Source organism: Pseudophryne corroboree, chromosome 7 (assembly GCF_028390025.1).
Source record: "Pseudophryne corroboree isolate aPseCor3 chromosome 7, aPseCor3.hap2, whole genome shotgun sequence".
Taxonomy (NCBI): domain Eukaryota; kingdom Metazoa; phylum Chordata; class Amphibia; order Anura; family Myobatrachidae; genus Pseudophryne; species Pseudophryne corroboree.
The window spans coordinates 261,735,925-261,754,924 of NC_086450.1; positions in this window are offsets into that span (position 1 = coordinate 261,735,925).

Here is a 19,000-nt window from a genome sequence, read left to right on the forward strand (position 1 = left end):
AATACTCCCCAAACAGCACATGACACAAAGAAAAAAAGAGGCGCAATGAGGTAGCTGTGTGACTAAGCTAAGCGACCCAAGTGGCCGACACAAACACCTGGCCCATCTAGGAGTGGCACTGCAGTGTCACGCAGGATGGCCCTTCAAAAAAATACTCCCCAAACAGCACATGACACAAAGAAAAAAAGAGGCGCAATGAGGTAGCTGTGTGACTAAGCTAAGCGACCCTAGTGGCCGACACAAACACCTGGCCCATCTAGGAGTGGCACTGCAGTGTCACGCAGGATGGCCCTTCAAAAAAACACTCCCCAAACAGCACATGACGCAAAGAAAAAAAGAGGCGCTATGAGGTAGCTGTGTGACTAAGCTAAGCGACCCTAGTGGCCGACACAAACACCTGGCCCATCTAGGAGTGGCACTGCAGTGTCATGCAGGATGGCCCTTCAAAAAAATACTCCCCAAACAGCACATGACGCAAAGAAAAAAAGAGGCGCAATGAGGTAGCTGTGTGACTAAGCTAAGCGACCCTAGTGGCCGACACAAACACCTGGCCCATCTAGGAGTGGCACTGCAGTGTCACGCAGGATGGCCCTTCAAAAAAATACTCCCCAAACAGCACATGACACAAAGAAAAAAAGAGGCGCAATGAGGTAGCTGTGTGACTAAGCTAAGCGACCCTAGTGGCCGACACAAACACCTGGCCCATCTAGGAGTGGCACTGCAGTGTCACGCAGGATGGCCCTTCAAAAAAACACTCCCCAAACAGCACATGACGCAAAGAAAAAAAGAGGCGCAATGAGGTAGCTGTGTGACTAAGCTAAGCGACCCTAGTGGCTGACACAAACACCTGGCCCATCTAGGAGTGGCACTGCAGTGTCATGCAGGATGGCCCTTCAAAAAAATACTCCCCAAACAGCACATGACGCAAAGAAAAAAAGAGGCGCAATGAGGTAGCTGTGTGACTAAGCTAAGCGACCCTAGTGGCCGACACAAACACCTGGCTGTCACAACTGAGGGCCTGAGCTGACGGGAGGCAGCCTCAGTTGTAGGGGCTGAGATGTAACGGAACCTGGGAGGTTGTATCAGACCCCTAGACATGTAAGTAACATGTAGAATAACTGCCCGAAGGCGTGACCACGACAACCAGGATAAAAGTCAATGATGTTTATTATGACAAACTCCGTAACACAGCAGCAGTAAAAGGAAACATAAAAGTCAACAGAGGATAAATACAATTCCTGGGTACTACAGGGTGGCAAGGGCCACAGGCACTGGTAGTGTGAGACAGTTCTTATAATCTTCTAGTTGGAAAGTCCTTACCAGGCCTGACTGTAGCAATGGAGAGAACCCAGGATCGTACCAGCTGATGTTCCAGGAAAGGCTGGGCTGCTGAAGGTAAAACGGCTGCTGTGGATACTGGCTGGAACCAGACTGTTGTTGGTACGGAGTGGATACTGGCTGGAACCAGTTAAATAATAAACGAACTTGAGAGCGATAAAATAATAATAATGAAGTTTGGAGTTTGAGAGCGGTGAAATAATAATACCGGTGGAGAGTGGTAAACTGCAGAAAAGGACACCGGCCCTTTAAGAGAAGCTATACACTGCTGAAAGCTGGGCTGGAAGCAGGTGATTGTTTGAGAGCGGTGAAATAATAATACCGGTGGAGAGTGGTAAACTGCAGAAAGGACACCGGCCCTTTAAGAGAAGCTGTACACTGCTGGAAGCTGGGCTGGAAGCAGGTGATTGTTGTAGCTGGAAACAGGTGAGTCCAGAATGGATCGGAGAGTCAGGCTACACCGCAGATGGAATGCTGGTGCGGGTCTCTATAGCAGAAGTCTGGAGACAGGAGCTGGAACCTGGAAGACAACCACAGGAGAGAGACAAACTGGAACTAGGTTAGACAACCAAAGCACTGACGCCTTCCTTGCTCAGGCACAGCATACTTATACCTGCAGCAAGGAAGGGGTTGGCTAGGCAATTATGCAAATCAACAATACAGACAGCAGATTGGTGGAAATAATCAGATGACAAAATCCAAGATGGCTGCGCCCATGCAGACACTTGGAGGGAAGTTTGGTTTGTAATCCATGTGAGAATTGAAACAGTAATGGCGACGCCGGCCACAGGAGACAGGAGACGCCAGACTGACAAGCGCACATTTCACCACGCGGGCACAGCGGAGGCCGCGGCTGATGAAATCACCACTCTGACATTCTGCATGTGGAAACTCAGGAACAGCGGGATCCGGTCCTGGAACGCTGAGCCAGCCTTAGGAGGCATCTGAAGGGTAAGTAATGGCGTCCAGATACCCGGATCGTGACAGCACCCCCCCCTTTAGGAGTGGCCCCAGGACACTTCTTAGGCTTTAAAGGAAACTTTGCGTGGAAATTTCGGACCAAGGCAGGAGCATGGACGTCTGAGGCATTGGTCCAAGAGCGTTCTTCAGGACCATAGCCCTTCCAGTCAATGAGGTATTGTAACTGACCGTAACGGAAACGTGAGTCCAAAATCTTGGCCACCTCGTACTCGACTCCCCGTTGAGTCTGAACTTTGGGAGCTGGAGGAAGTGCGGAATGAAACCGATTCAGGATCAGCGGTTTCAACAAAGAAACATGAAATGTCCTGGGTATTTTCAAGAAGGATGGTAACTGTAACCTGTAGGCAACAGGATTGATGACTTGTTCAATCTTGAAGGGTCCGATGTAGCGAGGTGCAAATTTCATGCTGGGAACTCTCAACCTCAAATTCTTCGTGGACAGCCACACACGATCACCCACCTTGAGAGCAGGAACCGCTCTACGCTTCCTATCGGCAAACTTCTTATACCTGAATGAGGCTTTAAGCAGGGCTGCGCGGACGTTCCTCCAGTTATTTGAAAACTGACGCAAGGTGACATCCACTGCTGGAACAGAAGTTGCGGGAAGCGGTTGGAATTCTGGGACTTTAGGGTGGAATCCATAATTAATGAAGAATGGTGTAGAAGAAGATGAGGAATGGTATTGATTGTTGTGGCTGAACTCGGCCCAAGGAAGGAGTTGAACCCAGTCATCTTGAGAGGAAGACACATATATACGGAGGAAGGCCTCCAAGTCCTGATTCACCCTCTCGGTTTGACCATTGGTCTGAGGATGGTAAGCCGTGGAAAACTTTAACTTGACTTGGAGGGCTTGACACAAATGTCGCCAAAATTTGGCTACAAATTGTACTCCACGATCCGAGATGATCTCTTCAGGAAGACCGTGAAGTCGGAAGATCTCTTGTATAAACACTTGAGCCAACTTGGAAGCTGACGGAAGACCGGTGAGAGGGATGAAATGTGCCATCTTGGTGAACCGGTCAACTACCACCCAGATGGTATTAAACTTGTTGCAGATAGGTAGATCGGAAACAAAGTCCATCGACAAATGGGTCCAAGGTCGACGGGGAACAGATAATGGAACCAGTTGCCCCGCAGGCGACTGGCGGGAGACTTTGTGTTGGGCACACTTTGGGCAGGAGGCAATAAATTCCATAACGTCCTTCTTCAGAGTTGGCCACCAGTAGGACCTAGAAATAAATTCAAGGGTTTTCTGAATGCCTGTATGTCCAGCAAAACGGGAAGCATGGGCCCAATGCATGAGCTTCTTCCTTAGAACTGGCTTAACAAAACTTTTCCCTGGTGGAGGCGTAGAGTCCATCCCTACCGTGTAGAATGCCAACGGATTAATAATAGGATGCTTGTCTGCAGACTCGGACTCATTTTCTTGCTCCCATGAGCGGGAAAGGGCATCGGCCTTACGATTCTGAGAACCCGGACAGAACTGGAGTTTAAAGTCAAACCTAGAGAAGAAAAGTGCCCATCTGGCCTGACGAGGATTCAGACATTGTGCGCCTTTGAGATATAAAAGATTTTTGTGGTCGGTAAGTATGGTGATTGAGTGGGAAGCTCCCTCCAACAGGTATCTCCACTCCTCCAGAGCGAGCTTGATGGCTAGCAACTCCTGATCGCCAATGGCATAGTTGCGCTCAGCTGGGGAGAACTTCCGGGAGAAGAAACTGCAAGGATGTAGATGTCCATCTTTGGCCCTCTGGGATAACACTGCTCCTACTCCAACGGAGGAGGCATCTACCTCTAAGATAAAAGGAGAGTCGGTGTCGGGCTGTTTCAGAACTGGTGCAGAGATGAACCGTTGCTTCAGAAGGTGAAAGGCCTGTGTAGCTTCCTCGGACCACTTGGACGGATTAGCACCTTTCTTGGTTAATGCAGTGATAGGCGCCACGATGGTGGAAAAGTCTCGTATAAATTTTCTATAATAATTGGCGAACCCTAAGAACCTCTGGACCCCTTTGAGGCTTAAGGGTATAGGCCAATTCTGGATTGCTTGGAGTTTCTCAGGATCCATCTCTAGTCCGGAACCGGACACAATGTAACCTAGAAACGGAATGGTTTTAACTTCAAACACACACTTCTCCAATTTACAATAGAGGTGATTGACACGGAGACGGGAAAGAACCTCTTTTACCCAGAAACGATGATCTTCGAGATTATTAGCAAAGATGAGGATGTCGTCTAGATAAACCACGACATGGCGGTACAAGATGTCCCTGAAAATCTCATTCACGAAGTGCTGGAAGACTGCTGGAGCGTTGCTCAATCCGAAGGGCATGACGAGGTACTCATAATGTCCGTCACGGGTGTTAAAGGCGGTCTTCCACTCGTCACCCTCACGGATTCGGATGAGATTGTAGGCACCCCTCAAGTCCAGCTTTGTGAAAATAGTTGCACCACTAACTCTATCAAAGAGCTCGGTAATCAGGGGTAAAGGGTATCGGTTCTTGACGGTAATGTCGTTCAGACCTCTGTAGTCGATGCACGGACGCAGACCACCGTCTTTCTTCTAAACGAAGAAGAAGCCTGCGCCGGCTGGAGAAGAAGATGGTCGGATGAAACCCTTCGCCAGGTTCTCTTTGATGTACTCTTCCATGGAGTGTGTCTCAGGCAGAGACAACGGATAAGTTCGGCCTCGCGATGGAACCTTCCCTGGAATGAGGTCGATTGGGCAGTCCCATTCTCTATGAGGAGGAAGGATATCAGCAGAGGCTTTACTGAACACGTCCGTGAAGTCTTGATATGGAGGAGGCGGAACATCAGATGACCTGGGGAAGGAAGAACAAACAGGAAGAACTTTGGCTAAACAAGTCTCAGCACAGGAGGGACCCCATGCCAGTATTTGCGTAGTCGTCCAGTCAATTGATGGGTTGTGGAGACGGAGCCATGGAAGGCCTAAAACCACTGGATGTGTGGCTCTTGGAATCACTAAAAAAGAAATATACTCAGAATGAAGAACTCCCACTCTCAGACGAACTGGAAGAGTCCTTAAGGAAATGACTGCGTCAAAAATCTTGCTGCCATCCACGGCAGTCAAAGAGATGGACGAGGACAGTCTCTCGGTGGGTAGGGACCACCGTTTAACATAAGCTTCGGTTATGAAATTCCCAGCTGCTCCGGAATCAAGGAGGGCAATGACGTTCCTGTAACGTTGAGCAATTTGGAGCGACACTGGGAGGTTACAGTCATGAGGAGATGGAGAGGAGATCATTACTCCTAGCCGGCCCTCTCCTTGGCGAGCTAGGATCTGGAGTTTCCCGGACGTTTGGGACAGGCATTGATAGTGTGCGACGGAGCTGCACAGTAGAGACAGAGAGACTCAGAGAGACGTCTTCGGCGCTCAGCGGGAGATAGACGGGAACGACTAATTTGCATAGGCTCATCCTTGGATGGAGATGGTTGACGAGGAGGAGGAGCAGAAGATTTAGGAGTAGATGATCTTCCTCGCTCGGTTGCTCTCTCTCTGAAACGTAGATCAACCTTCGTGCAAAGAGAAATTAGCTCATCCAACTTAGAGGGCAAGTCTCTGGTAGCTAACTCATCCTTGATGCATTCTGATAAGCCATGCCAGAATGCAGCATACAGGGCCTCGTCGTTCCATGCCAGTTCGGATGCCAGGATTTTAAACTGTATAAGATACTGTCCCACAGTACGTGTTCCCTGGCGTAAACGGAGAATCTCAGATGAAGCAGATGTTATCCGGCCTGGCTCGTCGAAGATGCGCCTGAATGTAGCTACAAAGTCAGTATAGGAGGATAGCAGGGGATCAGACTTCTCCCATAAAGGTGATGCCCAGTCAAGGGCTGAGCCACTGAGAAAGGAGATGATATAGGCAATTTTGGTACGGTCACTGAAGAAATTGCCAGGTAGAAGCTCAAAGTGGATTTCACATTGATTGAGAAATCCCCTGCAGAACCTTGGAGATCCATCAAATTTTGCTGGCGTTGGAAGATGAAGATGTGGACTGGAAATGGGTAAGGTGGGTGGGGTTACAGCTGGTGTCACTGTAGTGGACGCACCGGACGTGCCAGGTCCATGGAGGGTCGTTTGAATCCCATCCAGCCGTGTAGAGAGATCCTGGAGACAGCGGATGATGTGGCCCTGTGCAGCCTCCTGATGTTCAAGTCGGGCTGCCAGTTCTTGCATCGGCCTGGTCGCTTGATCCTGGTCTCCGGCTGGATTCATTAGGTCAGTGCTTACTGTCACAACTGAGGGCCTGAGCTGACGGGAGGCAGCCTCAGTTGTAGGGGCTGAGATGTAACGGAACCTGGGAGGTTGTATCAGACCCCTAGACATGTAAGTAACATGTAGAATAACTGCCCGAAGGCGTGACCACGACAACCAGGATAAAAGTCAATGATGTTTATTATGACAAACTCCGTAACACAGCAGCAGTAAAAGGAAACATAAAAGTCAACAGAGGATAAATACAATTCCTGGGTACTACAGGGTGGCAAGGGCCACAGGCACTGGTAGTGTGAGACAGTTCTTATAATCTTCTAGTTGGAAAGTCCTTACCAGGCCTGACTGTAGCAATGGAGAGAACCCAGGATCGTACCAGCTGATGTTCCAGGAAAGGCTGGGCTGCTGAAGGTAAAACGGCTGCTGTGGATACTGGCTGGAACCAGACTGTTGTTGGTACGGAGTGGATACTGGCTGGAACCAGTTAAATAATAAACGAACTTGAGAGCGATAAAATAATAATAATGAAGTTTGGAGTTTGAGAGCGGTGAAATAATAATACCGGTGGAGAGTGGTAAACTGCAGAAAAGGACACCGGCCCTTTAAGAGAAGCTATACACTGCTGAAAGCTGGGCTGGAAGCAGGTGATTGTTTGAGAGCGGTGAAATAATAATACCGGTGGAGAGTGGTAAACTGCAGAAAGGACACCGGCCCTTTAAGAGAAGCTGTACACTGCTGGAAGCTGGGCTGGAAGCAGGTGATTGTTGTAGCTGGAAACAGGTGAGTCCAGAATGGATCGGAGAGTCAGGCTACACCGCAGATGGAATGCTGGTGCGGGTCTCTATAGCAGAAGTCTGGAGACAGGAGCTGGAACCTGGAAGACAACCACAGGAGAGAGACAAACTGGAACTAGGTTAGACAACCAAAGCACTGACGCCTTCCTTGCTCAGGCACAGCATACTTATACCTGCAGCAAGGAAGGGGTTGGCTAGGCAATTATGCAAATCAACAATACAGACAGCAGATTGGTGGAAATAATCAGATGACAAAATCCAAGATGGCTGCGCCCATGCAGACACTTGGAGGGAAGTTTGGTTTGTAATCCATGTGAGAATTGAAACAGTAATGGCGACGCCGGCCACAGGAGACAGGAGACGCCAGACTGACAAGCGCACATTTAACCACGCGGGCACAGCGGAGGCCGCGGCTGATGAAATCACCACTCTGACATTCTGCATGTGGAAACTCAGGAACAGCGGGATCCGGTCCTGGAACGCTGAGCCAGCCTTAGGAGGCATCTGAAGGGTAAGTAATGGCGTCCAGATACCCGGATCGTGACACTGGCCCATCTAGGAGTGGCACTGCAGTGTCATGCAGGATGGCCCTTCAAAAAAATACTCCCCAAACAGCACATGACGCAAAGAAAAAAAGAGGCGCAATGAGGTAGCTGTGTGACTAAGATAAGCGACCCAAGTGGCCGACACAAACACCTGGCCCATCTAGGAGTGGCACTGCAGTGTCACGCAGGATGACCCTTCAAAAAAATACTCCTCAAACAGCACATGACGCAAAGAAAAAAAGAGGCGCAATGAGGTAGCTGTGTGACTAAGCTAAGCGACCCTAGTGGCCGACACAAACACCTGGCCCATCTAGGAGTGGCACTGCAGTGTCACGCAGGATGGCCCTTCAAAAAAATACTCCCCAAACAGCACAGGACGCAAAGAAAAATGAAAGAAAAAAGAGGTGCAAGATGGAATTGTCCTTGGCCCCTCCCACCCACCCTTATGTTGTATAAACAGGACATGCACACTTTAACGAACCCATCATTTCAGCGACAGGGTCTGCCACACGACTGTGACTGAAATGACTGGTTGGTTTGGGCCCCCACCAATAAAGAAGCAATCAATCTCTCCTTGCACAAACTGGCTCTACGGAGGCAAGATGTCCACCTCATCATCATCGTCCGATTCATCACCCCTTTCACTGTGTACATCCCCCTCCTCACAGATTATTAATTCGTCCCTACTGGAATCCACCATCTCAGGTCCCCGTATACTTTCTGGAGGCAATTGCTGCTGGTGAATGTCTCCACGGAGGAATTGATTATAATTCATTTTAATGAACATCATCTTCTCCACATTTTCTGGAAGTAACCTCGTACGCCGATTGCTGACAAGGTGAGCGGCGGCACTAAACACTCTTTCGGAGTACACACTGGAGGGAGGGCAACTTAGGTAGACTAAAGCCAGTTTCTGCAAGGGCCTCCAAATTGCCTCTTTTTCCTGCCAGTATACGTACGGACTGTCTGACGTGCCTACTTGGATGCGGTCACTCGTATAATCCTCCACCATTCTTTCAATGGTGACAGAATTGTTAGGATCTCCTGCTCTGTGCTGCCACGTCGCCATGGCAAACGGGAGGCAAGTGTTAGCGAAGTAACCTGAGCGCAGCTGATACTCCGGTCCGGGTTTTTAGTGTAGTGGTTACAGGCTCTGTGCACGGCAGGGAATCCGGCGCTGGTTTTGTGCTCACAGTCTGTGAGGTCTGAGTGGGGCGTGGACAGCACCTGCTATATAAACCATCCTCTCAGGCTAGGCAAATGCTGCTGAATCTTTGTTTGTTAGTCAGTTCCAGAGAGTTAGCTAGTACTGTGTGACTTTGTATTTACTTGTTGCTTACTGCGAATAGGCCTTGGGATTCGGTACTTCATTCTGCCAATCCGGACCTAGCAGTAAGACTGGAGTCAGTTGTTTGACCTGCTGGGGTTCTTTTGCTATTCTGTGAACCCAGCAGGTTTGCGGCTGTACTCTCAGACCTGCTTGCTTAATCCTCCCTCACTGTGCAGGGCGTCCAGGTGTCAGTTTAGTGGCAGTAAGCTGAACCTGTGCCCTGCAAGTGGGGGTTAGGATTGTGGATACTCTCCTTGTGTCTATATTTCTATCTCTGACCAAGGAGTTTATTCCCACACCCGTTGGTAACCCTTTGGGGTTTTTCCTGTTGCTCTTAGCAACATCATTTCAGGTGCTCCACATGTTAAATCACTACACATCGCTTCATTGTCCGCTCTATTCCATCTGAGCATTCCTGACACTAGGGAGACACCCAATTCCTGAGTCTCTGGGCTTCTCCGTTCACTTTGTGTTTATTAGTTATTCCATCACCTCCTGTGTATGTTATGTTATACTGTCTGTGAGTTCGTTTGCTTCGCTTCCCTCTCTGTTCATACACCGGTATACTCCTGTTAGCACTGGTGTGCGTAACATATTCAGCAGCCCTACTCCTGTTGAAATTTTGTGGGAATATGGAGCATACCCCTCAAAATACTTTGCAACAGGTGGTCGATCAGGTGCAGGTCCTGACTCGACAATTTAATGAGATGCCCATTAAAATGAACACCCCGCAGGCCGCTAGCGGAGCTCCCGCAGCAGCAGCGGCAAGTTCAGGGGTTAAGGAGCCGAAAGTAAATCTCCCGGATCGTTTTTCTGGAGATCGCTCGCAGTTCTTTTGTTTCAAGGAGAGCTGTAAGCTATATTTCAGGCTTAAGCCCCAGTCTTCTGGGTCGGAGATTCAGCGGGTGGGCATGGCGATTTCCTTGCTACAAGGAGACCCACAGGTCTGGGCATATGGGTTACAGCCTGACTGTCCGTCGCTTAAAAGTGTTGATGCTTTTTTTACGGCACTGGGCATTTTGTATGATGACCCTGACAAGATGGCTTCAGCCGAGGCTCAGATTACGGTTCTTAAGCAAGGGCGACGGCCAGCTGAGGTTTATAGTACGGAGTTTCGGAGGTTGGCTCATGATACCCAGTGGAATGACCCAGCCCTGAGAAACCAGTACCGAAGGGGCCTTTCTGACCAGATAAAGGACCAACTGGTACAATATCCCTCGCCTGATAGCTTAGATCAGCTCATGCAGTTATCCATCCGGGTGGATAGACGGCTGAGAGAGCGTAGGCTTGAAAGGGAGACCGCAGTTTCCTTTTTTCCCAAGGGAACCTCAGACTCTGAGGAATATTCCGAGGAGCCTATGCAGATTGGGGCTACCCACCTCTCCTCGCGTGAGAAGACGCGGAGGAGACAGCAGGGTTTGTGTTTGTACTGTGGGAATAAAGGTCATGTTGTAGTATCATGCCCAGAAAAACCGGAAAATTTCAGGGCCTGAGGGTGATGGGAAATATCCTGTCAGGCCAGAAGTCAGAATTTCCCAAAAAGACTTTTCTCATTCCGGTGACTTTGGAGATCCTCGGTCAAACTGTCAAGACTGAGGCCTTTGTTGACAGTGGGGCCGATGGGGTTTTCATGGACCGTCAATTCGCCCTGGAACACTCTGTTCCCTCAGTACCTTTGGCATCAGAGATTGAGATCTGTGGGTTAAACGGGGAACCATTGTCCCAGGGTAAAATTACCTCCTGCACCAGCCAAATTCCTTTGTTTATTGGAGCCACACACTCTGAAAAATTTTCTTTTTATGTGACTGTCTGTTCTTTTGCCCCATTGGTTTTGGGGTTACCCTGGTTAAGGGCCCATAACCCTCAATTTGACTGGGTCTCTGGGGAGATTCTTAGTTGGGGTAGTGATTGTTTCAGGAGTTGCTTGAGCCTTCCAGTCAGGCTCTCGCAGCTAAGTTTGCCAGGATTGCCAGGATGTTATGCAGATTTTGCGGATGTGTTCTCCAAAAAAGTTGCGGAGGTACTACCTCCCCATCGCCCCTATGACTGTGCCATTGATTTGTTGCCGGATGCTAAGCTTCCCAAGAGCAGGTTGTACTCCCTGTCACGTCCTGAGACTCAGGCTATGGCAGAGTACATTCAGGAGAACTTGGCTAAGGGATTTATCAGACCCTCACAGTCCCCAGTTGGGTCGGGGTTCTTCTTCATGGGTAAAAAGGACGGTTCGTTGCGACCCTGCATCGACTTCAGGGAATTGAACCGTATCACGATTAAAAACTCATACCCACTGCCTCTCATTTCGGTTTTGTTTGACCAGCTTCGTACTGCCACCATTTTTTCTAAGATTGACCTATGCGGTGCTTACAATCTAATCCGAATAAGAGAGGGGGATGAATGGAAGACTGCCTTTAATACCCACTCAGGGCATTATGAATTTTTGGTGATGCCTTTTGGGCTCTCCCCGGCAGTCTTCCAGGAATTCATGAACGATGTGCTCAGGGAATATTTGGATAGATTCTTAGTTGTTTATCTAGATGACATCCTAATCTTCTCTCATTCCCTGGAGGAACATCGGAAGCATGTACGCTTAGTCCTCCAGAAACTCAGAGACCACCAGCTTGGGGCGAAGCTGGAGAAGTGCGAGTTTGAAATCCAGCAAATCGCATTTCTAGGGTATATTATCTCCTCAGAAGGTTTCCAAATGGAGGGTTCTAAGGTACAGGCAGTCCTGGATTGGGTGCAGCCCACTAGTTTGAAGGCGCTTCAGCGTTTTCTGGGCTTTGCAAATTTTTATAGACGGTTTATCGCTGGATTTTCATCTATAGTGGCCCCCTTGGTGGCACTCACTAAGAAAGGGGCGGATGTTGCTCACTGGTCTTGTGAGGCCAAAGCGGCCTTTGCCCGTCTCAAAAGGGCATTTGTCTCGGCCAAGGTGCTGCGACACCCAGATCCAGACCGTCCTTTTGTGGTAGAAGTGGATGCCTCTGAGATAGGTATTGGGGCAGTGCTCTCTCAGATGGGGGTGTCTGATAATCGCCTTCATCCCTGTGCTTACTTTTCCCGTAAATTTTCGTCTGCAGAGATGAATTATGATGTGGGTAACCGGGAATTGTTGGCTATAAAGGATGCACTCGGGGAGTGGAGACACTGGCTTGAGGGGGCTAAGTTTGTGGTCTCAGTTCTCACCGACCATAAGAATCTGGCATATTTAGAGTCAGCGAAGCGGCTCGATGCCAGGCAGGCACGATGGGCTTTGTTTTTTGCTCGCTTTAATTTTTTGATAACATATCGCCCTGGGTCAAAAAACATCAAGGCTGATGCGCTCTCGCTGAGTTTTGCTCCAGTTCAAGAGACCACCGATGAGCCATTGCCCATTGTGTCCCCATCATGTATTAAAGTGGGCATTACCCAGGACCTCTTGTCATTAGTCCTTAGAGCACAGGAGCAGGCTCCTCCAGACCTTCCGGTAGGTCTCTTGTTTGTGCCTCCTAGGTTAAGACAGCGAGTGTTCCTGGAATTCCATGGCAAGAGGTCGGCAGGGCATCCTAGAGGGGTTCCTGTCGGCCCATTACATCCACTCTCTATTCCGTCTAAGCCATGGACCCACATTTCCATGGATTTTGTGGTGGACTTGCCCAAATCCTCGGGGATGACAGCCATTTGGGTTGTCGTTGACAGGTTTTCGAAGATGGCGCATTTCGTTCCACTGGTTGGGTTGCCATCGGCCAGACACCTGTCTGAGTTATTTATGCAGCATGTTGTGTGCCTCCACGGGTTGCCACTTGATGTGGTCTCTGACCGTGGATCCCAGTTTGTGGCCAAATTCTGGAGGGCATTTTGTTCTGATCTCCAGATTTCTGTGAGCTTGTCGTCAGGCTACCATCCACAGTCTAATGGGCAGACTGAGAGGGTGAACCAGTCCTTGGAGCAGTTCCTCAGGTGTTATGTCTCCAAGTGTCATACTGACTGGGTTGCTCATCTGTCCATGGCGGAGTTTGCCTATAACAACGCGGCTCACTCTGCTACAAGGATCTCTCCCTTCCTTTGTGTGTATGGGCATCATCCTAAGGCCAATTCTTTTGACCCCCTGGATTCCACGCCTGGTGGTTCCTCTGTTGTTTCGGTCCTTAGGGGTATTTGGAGGAAAGTGAAGAATGCCTTGTGTCTGTGTCATTAGTGACCAAAAGGGTTTTTGATAAGCGGAGAAGACCCTGCAGCTTCAAATTAGGAGACTTCGTCTGGTTGTCCACCAAGAATTTGAAGTTGAGACAGCCATCTCATAAGTTAGGCCCCCAGTTCATCGGCCCTTATAAGATCACCAGGGTTATCAATCCGGTGGCATTTCAGTTAGATCTGCCCCGTTCATTGGGTATCAATAAAACATTTCATTGTTCCCTTTTAAAACTGGCGGTTAGTAATCCTTCTTCCAGTGGAAGACCTTCTCCTCTTCTGATACGGGGTCAGAGGGAGTTTGTGGTTGAAAGGGTTCTTGACTCCAAGATAGTTCGGGGTCGGCTGTCATTTTTGGTGCACTGGAAGGGGTATGGCCCGGAGGAGCGGTCGTGGGTGCGCAGTTGTGATCTTCATGCCCCCAGACTGATACGCTCTTTCTTCTCGCAGTTCCCCGATAAACCCGGTGGTAGGGGTTCTTTGACCCCTCGTCAGAGGGGGGTTACTGTTAGGATCTCCTGCTCTGTGCTGCCACGTCGCCGTGGCAACCGGGAGGCAAGTGTTAGCGAAGTAACCTGAGCGCAGCTGATACTCCGGTCCGGGTTTTTACTGTGTAGTGGTTACAGGCTCTGTGCACGGCAGGGAATCCGGCGCTGGTTTTGTGCTCACAGTCTGTGAGGTCTCAGTGGGGCGTGGACAGCACCTGCTATATAAACCATCCTCTCAGGCTAGGCAAATGCTGCTGAATCTTTGTTTGTTAGTCAGTTCCAGAGAGTTAGCTAGTACTGTGTGACTTTGTATTTACTTGTTGCTTACTGCGAATAGGCCTTGGGATTCGGTACTTCATTCTGCCAATCCGGACCTAGCAGTAAGACTGGAGTCAGTTGTTTGACCTGCTGGGGTTCTTTTGCTATTCTGTGAACCCAGCAGGTTTGCGGCTGTACTCTCAGACCTGCTTGCTTAATCCTCCCTCACTGTGCAGGGCGTCCAGGTGTCAGTTTAATGGCAGTAAACTGAACCTGTGCCTGCAAGTGGGGGTTAGGATTGTGGATACTCTCCTTGTGTCTATATTTCTATCTCTGACCAAGGAGTTTATTCCCACACCCGTTGGTAACCCTTTGGGGTTTTTTCTGTTGCTCTTAGCAACATCATTTCAGGTGCTCCACATGTTAAATCACTACACATCGCTTCATTGTTCGCTCTATTCCATCTGAGCATTCCTGACACTAGGGAGACACCCAATTCCTGAGTCTTTGGGCTTCTCCGTTCACTTTGTGTTTATAGTTATTCCATCACCTCCTGTGTATGTTATGTTATACTGTCTGTGTGTCACAATCCTGACTGTAGGTTTCATATTTGGTGACTTACCCCTATCATCTGTCCCAGATCCTGTGTCTTTTTACTCACTGAGTTAAACAGCTTGTCAGCACTGAGTTTTCCTGAGTTCTCTGCCTGAATGGTGATAGTTAATTAGCTCCACCTGTGGTGAGCTCCTGTGTGAAGCTGAATTCAGTAATCTGTAGTTTAGGCCTAAAAGCCAGCATCTTATGTTTTGCAGAAGTTCAGGCTTCAGTGTTCTCTCGGCCTGCTAGGCCTCATTCTACATCACAGCCTAGGCTAGAGTAGTCACATGACAGTGACTGTTCACCTGACCCAGAGTTGTCCAATCCTCTGCCAGCCTGAGACTCTCTGCATCACCTAATCCTGCTCACCAATCACCAAGGACCAGGAAGTATAAGTCAGGAGGCTGAATTAGAAACTGGGCCAGTTCCTCGTGTCACACACAGCTCTGTGTGAGTCTTAAAGCTGAGCTCACTAAAGGTAACCTTTGTACCTAAGTTCCTGTGGAAACTGTTCCCTTGTTACCCTGTTTGGTTTACTTTTGTGTTGCCACTGATTTCACTGTTTCCATGAGTCTCAATGTAAAGGCACAGCTGTAGTGGTTTATCTTAAAGGCACAGTACTGTATTCCATAGTCTCCATTGAAAACCACAGCTGCCGTGTTTCAGTTTTACAGCTGTTGTAGCTGTGATCTCCAGAGCTCCCGTATCCCTGTGGCTTCCGTGCCTCCAAGAACCTCTGTGCCTCAGCATCTCCGTGCCTCAGCACTTCCGTGCCTCCAAGAACCTCCGTGCCTCAGCACCTCCGTGCCTCAGCACTTCCGTGCCTCCAAGAACCTCCGTGCCTCAGCACCACCGTGCCTCAGCATCTCCGTGCCTCAGCATCTCCGTGCCTCCAGGCACTTCTGCACCTCAGTGCCTCAAAGCACCTCAGTGCCTCCAAGCACCTCAGTGCCTCCAGGCACTTCTGCACCTCAGTGCCTCCAAGCACTTCTGCACCTCAGTGCCTCCAAGCACTTCTGCACCTCAGTGCCTCCAAGCACCTCTGCACCTCGGTGCCTCCAAGCACCTCTGCACCTCGGTGCCTCCAAGCACCTCAGTGCCTCCAAGCACCTCTGCACCTCAGTGCCTCCAAGCACCTCTGCACCTCAGTGCCTCCAAGCACCTCTGCACCTCAGTGCCTCTAAGCACCTCAGTGCCTCCAGGCACTTCTGCACCTCAGTGCCTCCAGGCACTTCTGCACCTCAGTGCCTCCAGGCACCTCTGCACCTCAGTGCCTCCAAGCACCTCTGCACCTCCGTGCCTCCAAGCACCTCAGTGCCTCAGGCACTTCTGCACCTCAGTGCCTCCAAGCACCTCAGTGCCTCCAGGCACTTCTGCACCTCAGTGCCTCCAAACACCTCAGTGCCTCCAAGCACTTCTGCACCTCGGTGCCTCCTAGCACCTCAGTGCCTCCAAAAACCCAGTGCTCACAAGCGTAGTTGGTGTCTCCAGCATACGGTACTCTTTAATTCTTTCCTCAGCACCTTTCTCAAGTTCTGTCTTTCAGGAGACCTCCAGCATCCATACCTGCTTCCTGTCTGCCGACCAAATCCTGCATGAGGAAAACCTAGATTCAGTCACCTCTGCTGCGGTCCCTCTTCCTGGTCACCGGAAGAAACCCCGAGCCCACAACACCTCCAAACCAGGTCAGTGAAAGTATTCACATAGTCCTCCAGTCGCCCGAACAGACTTCACTAACACCGGGTTCACAAAACCTCAGTCATGACAGTAGGAACTGGCCACATGGACCCGGCCGAAAGTGTTTGTCTGACGCAGGACCTCCTAAGCAATATTGCAGGACGCTTGAAAGGTCTGGAGTTGACTCAGCATCAATTAGCACAGTGTCTGCAGCGGAATTCTTTCTCCAGAGATTCTCTGACCTTCTGCACTAAAACTCCTGACCAACTGCAGTTTTTCTACCAGATGTTATTACAGTTACAAGAACTTTTGTCTAGTATTCTTTCTGTGATGCCTGATCTCTTCAGGAATACTACCAACGTTGTTGATCCTGTTTTGTCCCATCCAGATAATAGAGTCTCTTCCTCTGTGCAAGGAAAAGTTGTTCATCAGAGCTATCCACGGCCCAAACTCTCTGAAGCTGAACGTCAGCGGCGTAGGGAGCTACACCTCTGTCTTTACTGTGGAAATTCCAGTCACTTTGTTAAAGACTGCATTCTTCGTAAGCCAGGGAATGGTGACAAATCTCAGTATCACAGTGCTCATGTCTACAAGTCATCCACAGTAGCCGATCCTGCTACTGCTGATGGGGGTATCAAGATGGCTACTCTGAAAGAGACTCAAATTTATGACTGGGGTCCGGTGATTAAAAGACCTTATCCCAAGTTAGGTGTCCAGAGAAGAATGTTTAAGCCATTTAGAGTCACAGAGGAGTCCGTGTCTACAGCCCAAGGAGGGGCGTCCGTGTCTACAGCCCAAGGAGGGGCGTCCGTGTCTACAGCCCAAGGAGGGGCGTCCGTGTCTTCAGCCCAAGGAGGGGCGTCCGTGTCTTCAGCCCAAGGAGGGGCGTCCGTGTCTTCAGCCCAAGGAGGGGCGTCCGTGTCTTCAGCCCAAGGAGGGGCGTCCGTGTCTTCAGCCCAAGGAGGGGCGTCCGTGTCTTCAGCCCAAGCAGGGGCGTCCGTGCCTTCAGCCCAAGGAGGGGCGTCCGTGCCTTCAGCCCCAGTGAGGGGTTCAGAGGGTCCAGCCCCATAGAGACTACAGAGCGCTGCCCAGCCAGAGAGACTACAGAGCGCTGCCCAGCCAGAGAGACTACAGGGCGCTGCCCAGCCAGAGAGACTACAGGGCGCTGCCCAGCCAGAGAAACTACAGGGCGCTGCCCAGCCAGAGAGACTACAGAGCGCTGCCCAGCCAGAGAGACTACAGAGCGCTGCCCAGCCAGGGAGACTACAGAGCGCTGCCCAGCCAGGGAGTCTACAGAGCGCTGCCCAGCCAGGGAGTCTACAGAGCGCTGCCCAGCCAGGGAGTCTACAGAGCACTGCCCAGCCAGGGAGTCTACAGAGCGCTGCCCAGCCAGGGAGTCTACAGAGCGCTGCCCAGCCAGGGAGTCTACAGAGCGCTGCCCAGCCAGGGAGTCTACAGAGCGCTGCCCAGCCAGGGAGTCTACAGAGCGCTGCCCAGCCAGGGAGTCTACAGAGTGCTGCCCAGCCCCTTGAAGTGGGGGTTCTTGCCTCAGCCCAGCCCCGTGAAGTGGGGGCTCTTGCCTCAGCCCAGCCCCGTGAAGTGGGGGCTCTTGCCTCAGCCCAGCCCCGTGAAGTGGGGGCTCTTGCCTCAGCCCAGCCCCGTGAAGTGGGGGCTCTTGCCTCAGCCCAGCCCCGTGAAGTAGGGGCTCTTGCCTCAGCCCAGCCCCGTGAAGAGGGGGCTCTTGCCTCAGCCCAGCCCCGTGAAGAGGGGGCTCCTGCCGGTCCAGCAATACTCCAGGACCAGCCTGGTCAGTCTCCGTTGGCTCCAGCCAATTCGAGTATCCTCGGATCCAATCCAGTCCTACTCGTCCAGCCAAAGTTTTCTCCAGTTTCAGCCTCTAAGCTTTCGTCTGATGGTTTACCACCTATTTACTTTGATGGAGATTTATTGCAATATGCCGCTCTGGTTGAACAATTTCTCTCTCGGATGGAGTCTGATCCTTCAGGTGCAGTAACTCCTTCCAACGTTACTCGATATCTGTACCTGGCATTCAGAGGAAGAGCTTTGGAGTGGGCCAACATGCTTTTTGAGAGTAATGATCCTGTGTTCCATGACTTACAGACTTTTAGTAATGCTGTGGTTAAAGAATTTGGTCCTAAACCTTTGGAATCTGACTCGGTAAAAAAATCATGCTCTAAAGGGAATGCAGAAGGAAGTTTGTGCTGTCCTCCCAGGGATAATCTAAGAATCTCCTTCGGTAAGAATCCGACCATTAAAATTGCTCATGTAGGAGTCTCTCCTAGCCCAGAGAATTTAAAACTCCAGTGCACCTCCTTTTCATCTGCAAACTGTGTATCTAAGGGAGATTCAGATCTTCCATTAGACTTGGACTCAGACTCTGAATTTGATCCAGTTCATGATGCTACTCCTTTCATGGGAGGCCCCATGTTTTCTAAGGAAGGTTTTTCTTTACAGGAGATTCCGCTGTCCTTGGTCAAAACCAAATGTTCCCGTAAGAAGAAGAAGAGGCATCAACGAAGGTCCTAAATTTTTCTGTATGAATTTCTCAAGTTCCTCTAAGATTCAAGA